This window comes from Colobus angolensis, unplaced genomic scaffold, assembly GCF_000951035.1.
Source record: "Colobus angolensis palliatus isolate OR3802 unplaced genomic scaffold, Cang.pa_1.0 Scaffold253, whole genome shotgun sequence".
NCBI classification, from domain to species: domain Eukaryota; kingdom Metazoa; phylum Chordata; class Mammalia; order Primates; family Cercopithecidae; genus Colobus; species Colobus angolensis.
This window is the reverse complement of record NW_012115744.1, coordinates 3,813,407-3,824,166: the sequence shown is the minus strand read 5'-3', so window position 1 is coordinate 3,824,166 and position 10,760 is coordinate 3,813,407. Positions and strand designations below refer to the sequence as shown.

Genomic DNA, 10,760 nt, shown 5'->3' with positions numbered 1-10,760 from the left:
GACTGGGAATTGTCAGTTCCTGAAATCACTGAGGGAAACAATTTGGCAAGAAGCAAATCTGCTTCTTAGATGTACTGTGCAAGGAGACAAATAGCAGTATTGTTTATACATCTGTAAGAGCGTACACTTGGAAACTTTTGGAAGAAATAGTCCTCCACAGGCTTACTGTTCTCCTACAGGTCTTACTGGGTGCACCAAGACTGTAAAGCCTTGACTCTTCTTTACTGGATCCATTTTTCAGGGTCGTAGTTGGAGGGAGGAACCTCAAAGGAGAAGGCTTGCCTACTGCCTGCTGTGGGCCCACACGATGCCCTAGCTCAGCGGTCCTCCACTGTGACTAGACCCAGTGCATGTGCGGGAGTCATGGGGTCTCTGCATCACCCCGGGGGCATCAGGGCTTGGGGCACTAGTGCAAATACACTGACACTGGCCATTGCTTTATCTGTGAATAATAAGTGAAGTCTTTTGTCTCTGATTCAGAAATCTTAAGTCTTCTGCCAGCATCCATGAAACTGGGGCAGCAGCCTCACTTTTGAATCTGTTAAGTAGTGAATGAAATCTCAACCTTTTCACAGTTCTTGACAGAAGCCACCCAAAATATCCATTATCATCATGATTAAATTGTATGATTCACGTGAAATGGAGACAGAGCAGGAATCCCTTTGAGGGGCCTACCACCCTCCCAACCAAGCAAGGAAATAAAGAAAAATCTTGAGTTCCTTTGAGAGAAATTCCAGGCACCTAGCTAGCCCTGAGGAGTAAGTGAGCAACCTGATAAGCAAGAAGGTAACAACAGCTGAAGACAATAGCCAAAGAAGTTAGGGCCACCAAATGTTTGGTTCCCCATAGAAACTAAAGACAACATCTTAATATATATACCTTGAGTTGTTTTCAAGAAACCTAGACTCCCACCAAATGGAAAATGACATTTGTTGGCACATAGACCTTAACAGAGGAACTGGGGACTGAACTCTGACTGCCATTTTTTGCTCTGAATTTCTTCCTGAGCAGCCTGGAGGAAGTCATGTCTACAGGTCAGAGCTCAGCATTCCTTTCTGCAGAAGGTTTTTAGACAAAGTTTCACTACCTTAACCAGTTCGCAAATCAGAAAATCTTTGAATCTACCCAAGACCTGTGCCTCACCCCACACTTCAAGATATCCCACTTTTTTTTGCCAAACCAATGTAAGACCTCCATGTATTGATTTATGACTTTGCCTGTAACTTCTGCCTTCCCACCTTTAGAAACCCTTACACTCAAGGCATTCGGGAGTTTAGGTTCTAAGCGTGAGCTATCTGGTTCTTCTTGCTTGGTGCCTGTTATACATGCCTCACTTTTTTCACCGCAAATCCCACTGTCAGTGTTTGGCTTTGCTATGCCAGGATGAGTGTCCCCAGTTCGGTTTGGTAACAAAATGAAATGCAATACACTAGTTAAATGAATGTACCTATGTCTGTTGGCATTATTAAATTGCAAAAACATGATGTTCAGTGAAAAAAGCTTGTTAAAGAGTGATATAATCAACAAAAGTTCAATACTGTGCTATATACAGTTTATGGAGCCATTCATCTGTAATATTAATATAGTGTCATTCTGGGAATGAAAAACGTCAGTTTAAGGACAGGGTGGGAAACATGGAGGGGCTTCCATGATCCTTGTGTGTGTTGTTTCTTAAGGAAAAAAAAAAACTGATGCAAATCTGCCAAAATGTTACAGTTTTGTACGTGAGAATATAGGAGTTCATTATGTTGTTTTTATGCTTTTCTGAATATTTGAACTCATCCATAATTTCAGAATATCAGTGATGACGGAGCTTCCCATTTTGTACCATCAGTCTGTCTAAGATTCACAGAATTACTTCACATTTCCCTTTAAATATGAATCTTGGTTCTATAGTTGGAGGCTTAATGTTTCCAAAATTATAAATATGTTTTTTGTTTTTGTTTTTGTTTTTTTGGAGGCAGAGTCTCTCTCTGTCACCAGGCTAGAGTGCAGTGGCGTGATCTCGACTCACTGCAACCTCCACCTCCCAGGTTCAAGCGATTCTCCTGCTTCAGCCTCCCGAGTAGCTGGGACTACAGGCACGCACCACCACGCTCAGCTAATTTTTGTATTTTTAGTAGAAACAGGGTTTCAACATGTTGGTCAGGATGGTCTCGATCTCTTTACCTCATGATTCACCCACCTCAGCATCCCAAAGTGCTGGAATTACAGGTGTGAGCCACCGCACCCGGACAAATACGTGTTTTTGTAGGTGGAAACGTCTCTCAAATTAAAACATCCCCTATAGCAGAAACCTGGGGAAAAGAAATCATTGTGACCTGACAAGAAATCAGAGACAGTTTTGTTTTTTTTTTTTTAAACAAAACAACAACAAAAAAAAACAACATTAAAGTCCTAATGTGAAGGCAGAGAAAAGACCCATGCTGCTCACTGTCTGTGACCTGATGCCTCCATCTCTTTCTGCGGGGCCTTTGTCCCTGATCTCCCTCTCCTGACCCAGATGAATGAATGAAATGAACTAATGTGTACACAGACTCTGTGTACATATGGCTTTGATTTGGGAGAAAAGATGAATCACTCTGAGCTGGTAATCTGATCTTTTCCCTTCTGCTAGTAAACAGTTGAAAGATACTCAATACATTCTCTGCCTGCCTTTTAAAACCAGAATAGCAAATAAAAGCCCTAGAGGGGCCTGGTTTGGATGGGGGAAGCCATTTATCACCTTCAGGGAAAAGAGAATGTAAATAGGTCCACATTTATTCTCTGGTCCTCCCTTGGCCAGGACAGCCTTAGAAATACTCACCTTGTTTCAGTTAGCAGGCCAAGGGTCAGCGGTCAACAGAGCTGCTGCAGCAAGCTCTGTGTGGTGCCTCAAACAGGCCACACAAAGAGATGCCATTTGAAATCGGAATTCCTTTCACCCTGAGTGAGCTTCCAAAGCAAAGGCATCACCCGGTGAGTGTTGGTGGAGTCCTCACTGTTTGTCCTGCCTCTTGCTACATAGGACATCTGGCAAAAGCAGATCAGAAAATGAAAGAAGTCTGTCCCAGGTCTGCCCTCCCCAAGTGGTGGAATTTCTCATGCGATTGTTGCTTGGGGTGTGCCACTCTGTACTTGAGTAGGTGGAGGGTGAACAGACTGATCGGCTGGCTATGAGATGAGAGCAGGATGATGATCATTCACTGGGACATGTCTGGCCAACTGGGAAGTGTCAGGTAGCTCAAGGCCTGGAGATTCTCATCAGGGAGAGCACAAGGGGGCCAGGCCTGCAACTGAGGTCCAGGCACAGAGGCTGGGCTATGAGAACCAGTGTCCTCAGTGACTGCGATGATGACATGTCCTCTATCATCACCTGCTACTGCGAGGCCCCAGCCCCAGCTGACGTGTAGACTCAGATCTGGGCCTGAGAGGGAGGCTCGGCTTCAGCCCCTCTCATGAACAGAATCCACAGCACCAGGGCTGAGAGTGGTGGCAGGGCCCAGGAACAGTGATATCCAGTAGAATAAGCGTGACACCGCCCCCCGCAAACCAGAGGGAGTGAGTGCCGGGCACTTCTGCCCAGCCTCAGGCAGCTGACTTCACTAAAGGAGGCCAAAGGGAAAGAAAAAGATGACAAGCTGTGTTTTAGTGGCTGATGTGCAGGCTCCTTGAGAACTTTCAGAAATCAGCTGGGAGGTGGGAGGATTTTTGAATTGTCCTCTTGCAATAGCATGTTGAAGACAAACTAGCTAAATATACTTTTTGTGTAATTCCATGTCAATATGCATGATTTCTTAGGTGGCAACCAAAGGCAAGGTGTTCCTGTGCTCGGGCTGCCAGAACAAAGTTACACAAATTGGTTGCCTTAAACAACAAAAATGTATTGTCTCACAATTTCTGGAGGACAGAAGTCTAAGAACAAGGTGTTGGCAGGGTTGCTCCTTCTAAAGGCTGAAGGAGAATCTGTTGCAGGCCTCTCTCCTTGGTTTGAAGACAACCATCTTCTCCCTGTGTCTCTTCACATCGTCTTCCCTCTAGGCAGGTCTGGGTTCAAATTTACCCTTTTTGTTATTTTTATGTATTTATTATGATGATTTTTTGAGATGGAGTTTCACTCTTGCTGCCAAGCCGGGAGTGCAATGGCACGATCTCGGCTCACTGTGACCTCTGCCTCCAGGGCTCAAGTGGTTCTGCTGCCTCAGCCTCCCAAGTAGCTGGGATTACAGGTGTCCGTTGCCACACCAAGCTATTTTTTTTTTTTTCTTGAATTTTTAGTAGAGATGGAGTTTCTCCATGCTGGCCAGGCTGGTCTTGAACTCCTGACTTCAGGTGATCCACCCACCTTGGCCTCCCAAAGTGCTGGGATTACAGGCATGAGCCACCACGCCTGGTCAAATCTCTCCTTCTTTATAAGAACACTGGTCATATTGGATTAGATGCCCACTCTACTTTAGTATGACCTCATTTGAACTTAATCACATCTTCAAAAACCCTGTTTCCAAATGCAGTTGCATTCTGAGGAACTAGGGGATTAGGACTTGGACATAGACATTTTGGGGGACACAATTCAACACTTATTTGCCAAATCACTTTTTAGGATGATTACAGCAATTAACGATCTTCTTAAAGTGAAGAAACAACCCACAGAATGGGAGAAAATACTTACAAACTACCCATCTGACAAGGAATTAATAACCAGAATATATAAGGAGCTCAGGCAACTCAACAGGAAAAAATCTAGTAATCCAATCAAAAATCAAAATCTAGTAATCCAAATCAAAAATCAGAAATGAATAGACATTTCTCAAAAGAAGACTTGCAAATTGGCAAACAGGCATATGAAAAGGTGCTCATGATCACTGATCATCAGAGAAATGCAAATCAAAACTACAATGAGGTATCTCACCCCAGTTAAAATGGCTTTTATCCAAAAGACAGGCAATAACAAATGCTAGTGAGGACGTGGAGAAAAGGGAACACTAGTACATTGTTAGTAGGAATGTAAATTAGTACAACCACTATGGAGAACAGTGTGGAGGTTCCTCAAAAAACTAAAAATAGAGCTACCCTATGATCCAGCAATCTCACTGCTGGGTCTATACCCAAAAGGAAGGAAATCAGTATGTTAAAGAGATATCTGCACTCCCATGTTTGTTGCAGCACTGTTGGCAATAGCTAAGATTTGGAAGCAAATTAACAGTCCATCAGCAGATGGACAGACAAGGAAAATGTGGTACATATACACAGTGGAGTGCTATTCAGCCATAAAAATAATGAGATCCTGTCATTTGCAACAACATGGATGGAATGAAATTGGAGGACATTATGTTAAGTGAAATAAGCCATGCACAGAAAGACAAACATCACATGTTCTCACTTATTTGTGGGATCTAAAAATCAAAACAATTGAAATCATGGACGTAGAGAACAGGAAGGATGGTTACCAGAGGCTGAGAAGGGTAGTAGAGGACTGGGGAGATGAGGTGGGAATGGTTCATGGGTACCAAAAAATAAAAATAAAAATAAAAGAATGAATAAGACCTACTATTTGATAGCACATCAGGGAGACTATAGTCAATAATAATTTAATTGTACATTTTAAAATAACTAAAAGAATATAACTGGATTGTTTATACCACAAAGAACAAATGTTTGAGGGTATGGATACCCCATTCTTCATGATGTGCCTATTTCACATTGCATGACTGTGTGGAAACATCTCATGTACCCCATAAATATATACCGCTACCGTGTACCCACAAAAATTAAAAATTAAAAAATTAAAAAATAATTTTAATCTTGTCAACAGTGTATTAGGACATTGTGTTGTTGCAATTTCCTTAGCATCAAGTGCCGTCTTAAAAACAAAAACAAAAACAAAACAAAATCTGATAGGTTTTTAGAGCCTGGTAATTCATTCTTGTTTTTTTTGCTCTGTCCCCCAACCTGGAGTGCAGTGGCACAATCTTGGCTCACTGCAACCTCCGCCCCCCCGGGTTCAAGTGATTCTTCTGCCTCAGCCTCCCAAGTAGCTGGGATTTTAGGTGCCTGCCTCCACACCTGGCTAATTTTTGTATTTTTAGTAGAGACGAGGTTTTGCCATGTTGGCCGAGCTGATCTCAAACTCCCGACCTCAGGTGACCCACCCGCCTCAGCCTCCCAAAGTGCTGGGATTACAGGCATGAGCAACTGTGCCCAGTCAGTATTTCATTCTTAAGTAAGCTGGCCATATATGAATTGGCCTTTTGAGTTATTTTGCAAAATATAAAACTATTTCTCCCTTTTAGTAGCTATTGTTGAATAAGATGCCAAGAAGGACAGCTAGCAATAGAGACTCAGCGCACAGATGCACTGGCAGGATTACTGGGTCCATCTCCACCTCACTAACACCTTCCAGAGCTCACCATGAGCGTGGTGGGAAGAACTTGCAATTTAGAATCAGAAGCACAGGGGTTCAAATCCCAGCTCTGGGACTTTCTAAATGTGCTCTTTTTCCAACCTTTTGAAGCCTGTATTATCTTATACAAAAAACCTTATCCTCTTCACCCAACTTTTCGAGGATTAAAAAATCCTCCCCCCATGGCATATTGCTGCACCACAGTCTGTGATGCCTTATGGATGTCCAGTAATGTGCGTGGACCCTAAAGCTGCTCTGAGGACCAGATTCTCCCCATGGAGTAAACAGGCCACAGGTCATTAAGGGAACCAGACGCTCGTGAACAACAGACCATTCATATGGATTAGCGGGTTTCTGCAAGGAAGAAGAGGGCTTGATCATCTCATTATTTGTTTCATGTGTCAGAATTGAATCACAGTGCAGCATTCATTGACCTAAAATTAAATTACTTGTCATTTTTTTATTCAACCATTTCCTCCTTTCTTTGGTAAATATAATTTTTTCTCATTCTGATGAAGCTCCTTGGAAACATCAAATCACTGTTTTTTTATTTAAATCAGAGTAATTAACCAGTGATGAAGGAGGCACAGGTAACACACGGATTTGGTTGGGAGAGTCTTCAGTAAGCAAAGGATGGCTTTACATTGGTCCTTGGAAGAGTGGTCAAGTTGTGTCCACAGCCCGAAATGTGTAAGGTCAGCTGTGACCCCTGGTGGAGCGAGAAGGCAAGACTGTGACAAATATAAATTGTCATATCATTTTCTCAAAATCGAAAGACAACCCTGACTCAATAATTACCTTCTGTGTATCTGTTCTCTTAGAAGTCAAGGAAAACCCTATCTATAGAATACGTCTCATCATCAGTTTGTTCTCATAAAATAGATTTTTTCAAATCAGCCCCACTTCCAATTTTGAAATGGATCTTACCCCTTTTCAGATAAAGTCTGAGTTCATTGTGCACCTTCACCTTTCTCTATACAGGTCTTGGTCACACCAATGGACACGCCAGGCTCAGGCTGTGGGTGCTTGCTGGGCTCTCTGTCTGTCACTTCTCCTGAGCCCTAGAGGAACACTGCACCCAGCTGCAGCACTTCCTACACCCCTCACCCCCAGGGCACAGCCCAGAGGGAACCTTGACTCTTTGGCTGCTTCAGTGTATGTGGTCGAAGACCAGAGCTCCTGCTTTGGCGATCAGTCATCTACACACCAAGGTCCCTGAGATCTTGCCATTTTTCTAGAGTACTCCCCAGAGAGCAGGACTCAGAGGCCCAACCTCAGGAGACACTTCCGTCTGTGCCTCTGTCTCTCTGTTCTGTCTCTCTTTCTATTTCTGTGTCTTTCTCTGTCTATCTCTCCTGTCTTTGTCTCTCTGTCTATCTCTGTCTCTGTCTCTGTCTCTCTCACACACACTCCTCACATCTGTCACTTCTTTCCATAACCCTTAGGGTACACAGGGGTATATTTTTATTTTTCCTTCACAATCCTCCCCACAGGTAGTAAAGATTGTGTGTGTGTGTTTCTATTTTTCTCATGCCTTCTTAATTCCTTGATTGATTTGCTTTGGGAAATCAAAGCCAGCCAGGCTCAGGAGTTTTGTTGTTGCTTGTTTGCTGTTTTGCTTTGCCACTGTCATGTCCCTTCTCCAGTGTGGTAGAGATCTAGCTATTGCTAGAATGAAGAAAAGGGAAAGGGGAGAGGGAGAAGGGGAAAAATAGCAGGGAGCAAAAAGAATTTGACCAAATTCTGAGAAAAGTGTAAAAATACTGTCTTCCCACACACCATAAAATGCCTGCATTCCAACAGCAGCTTTGTGGGTGAGAGTGATGGTGATCGGTCCCGTGGTCGGCAGGGCAGCCAGCGAAGGGCTGGGCCATCCTGCAGGAACAAGATGTTCTGATGCAGTGTGGGCGAGCGTGCCTGGCTGTGGGAGGAGCCGCCACGCCTGCAAACAGGAGTGCCATGAGACACGTAGTGGAAAAAAGCATTTCTAATGACAGTCTCCATTCCTGGCACTTTCAGATGTTTTATAAAGTTTTCCAATGTTTATTTCAACTGTCAGATATGTGATGTTTTCTTCATTTTACAGCAGAGGAAGCTAAGGTATCAAAAGACTAAGTAACTTCCCCCAAAGTGTCCCCCTAACTCTTGAGTTTCCTATGACAGCGACTGGCCCAACCATCCATCCAACAACTCAAGCCAGAGTCCCGGTTCATCCTGGACTTCCCATCCTTGGCCACTTTCTCCCTCGACATCCAATCAGTGAAGCAACCCCTGCTGCCGGCCACCCACAATTTGCCTCCACCTGCTTCGACCACCTTGTTTTCCGCCTGAGGTTTTACAGTGGCATATCCAGGTGGTTTCCTGCCCAGTCAACTCTCCAACCATGCTTTAAAACTATTGTGGCCAGGCGTGGTGGCTCACACCTGTAATCTCAGCACTTTGGAAGGCCAAGACGAGTGCATCATTTGAGGCCAGGAGTTCAAGACCAGCCTGGCCAACATGGCAAAACCCATCTCTACTAAAAATACAAAAAAATTAGCCGGGCATGGTGATGCAGGCCTGCAATCTCAGCTACTTGGGAGGCTGAGGCAGGAGAATTGCTTGAACACGGGAGGTGGAGCCGAGATTGCACCACTGCACTCCGGCCTGGGTGACAGAGCAAGATTCTGTCTCAAAAAAAGAAAAAAATACATATTATATGCATACACACACACACACACATATACACATACATATATATACACACACATATACATATATATATACACATATATATGTATATATTTGGGCTTCTCTTTTGTCTAGTGGGGATACCCACTGTAGGTTTTACTTTCAAAGAAGTCCCATTCACCTCCATTCTCAGGAAGAATCATTACGGTTTTCTCTCTAGATAGTTTGTTATAGCATTAGGCACACATCTGAAATTCCCATTTTCTCACCACCAGACTGAAGCATGTTTTTCTGAAATCTAAAATAATTTAAAGTTTATGAAGCCAGGATGGTTTTGATCTAGATATATGGCCTTAGCAACCAAAAATATTTTTTCTTTTAAAAGTAATCTATTTTATTTTGCCTGAAACTTGGAAGACACACACATTCTGATCTATTTAATTCTTTAACGAGAATTGAAAAAGTCAGTCCGTCAGTCTGTTTCAACTTTCCACCTGATCATTCCAAAACTATGCCAAGTATCTTTTTGTTATGTATTTTCTGAGCCACAGTCTGGGGCAGAGACTGAAGTTGGCAGGCAGGGCATGGTGTGGGCAAATTACAGCGTGGAGCTCCAGGGTCAAATCTGAGGTCCTCCACTGGCTCTGAATGATGGTGTCTGAACTCTTCAGACACCCTGAATCCCAGAGGCAGCAAGCCCCCAGGAGGAACAAAGGCCAAAGCACATAACAGGAGTCAGGGCATTTGCCTTCGTTTTTGGAAATATTTTTTAAAATAAGAAATAAGAGCTCTCACTGAGCAGAAAGTGTTGGCTGCTTCCTAACTCTTCCGATGTCACTTCTGCTCCAACCTTGCCTGCTCTGCCCTTTGCCCTCATAGGCTACGGCTCCCCCATCTCTACCTCATTCATCAGGCACTTCGGGCATCCCGAACAGGGCATCATGTTGGTTGTTTGGCATCATTTTCTCCTCCTTCATCTCCACTAGGTAGATACTGTTAACTCTTCCCACGTGAGGTTCACCATCTTGCCCATGGCCACGGACAGTAAACACTAGAGCTGGGATGGGAGGCCAGGGTCTGGACATGTCCTTTTCTAGGCCATGCTGCTTTAAGGACTGATCCCACTGGAGCTCCTGAATGCTCAGACTTGCAACACTTCAAGAACTGCGATACATCTTCATGGTGAGATAGTTTAATATCTTCATCTCCCTGTGGGGAAACGAAAGTTCTGAGAGGATGGGCTGCCTTCAAGTTGAACAGATTCAGGCTTGTAATCAGAGGTCCTGATATGAATCCCTATTTTACCAGTTCTTAGCACTTTGGGTAAATCTGGTACTCCCCACCACACCCTGGAAATCAGATAGTAGTATATCATTTATAGGAATCAACTGAAATCATTCTTACAACAAGCAGTCTTTACCGCCTGGTAAGTAAGCACCGAGGTAGGGACTGAGTTTAGGGTCTGAGTTTAGTTTATTCTTCGACATAACTCTTGCCCTGATGGGTCCTACCTCTTGGGAGGTAAGTAATTGGAAAACAAATGTCAAAATACACCATTAAAATTGTGCTAAGATACGCAAAACTCCTGGCACATAGTTGATTTCTCCATAAATGATCTCCTTACTGGCTTAAAATTTGACTGTTTAAAAACAGAATCATGGGCCGGGCAAGGTGGCTCACGCCTATAATCCCAGCACTTTGGCAGGCCGAG

The 10,760-nt window shown here is 43.7% G+C and overlaps 1 long non-coding RNA gene across 1 annotated transcript; it reads right to left on the bottom strand.

The window, feature by feature from the left end:
* Positions 1 to 4,841, bottom strand: LOC105515081. Its single transcript, XR_001002262.1, has 3 exons — positions 4,803 to 4,841; positions 2,807 to 3,012; positions 1 to 538 (listed from the first exon to the last, which is right to left on the bottom strand). It is a non-coding gene; the product is annotated as an uncharacterized LOC105515081 (long non-coding RNA).
* Between the last annotated feature and the right edge of the window lie 5,919 nt (positions 4,842 to 10,760).